Here is a 440-nt window from a genome sequence, read left to right as displayed (position 1 = left end):
GTGACGGGGACCCCGGGGACTGGGCTTACCTGATGACCCCCAAGAAGGGCGAAACCGGTCGTGGGCTTTCGAAGAGTTTTCAGCACCCTTGTGAGTGGTTTCCTTTACGACGGAGCTACATACAGTACGGGCACTAGCGACGTCCGTTTTTGAGTGCAGCAGTTACTTTTACGCATTTTTTCGCCTAATTCAAAGCTGCTGAGAGATTCTGATGGTAAGAATCTGTTTCTGCACCTGCTCTTATCTACTGAGGAATCCCAGTGAAAATTTGCACTCGGGTTAAGGGGTACACGATCTGCTGAGACTTCCATACACACATAGATTCTATTGGTAAAACGTTCTTCATGTGGCAATCTGAGGTCGACGCTCAGGGTAGGGATACGCACGTCAAGAATGAGCACTTGGAATGACTCAATGAAGATTAGAAAAAAAGCGCATCC

The sequence above is a fragment of the Opisthorchis viverrini genome, assembly GCF_000715545.1.
Source record: "Opisthorchis viverrini unplaced genomic scaffold opera_v5_371, whole genome shotgun sequence".
Taxonomy (NCBI): domain Eukaryota; kingdom Metazoa; phylum Platyhelminthes; class Trematoda; order Opisthorchiida; family Opisthorchiidae; genus Opisthorchis; species Opisthorchis viverrini.
This window is presented reverse-complemented; position numbering follows the sequence as displayed.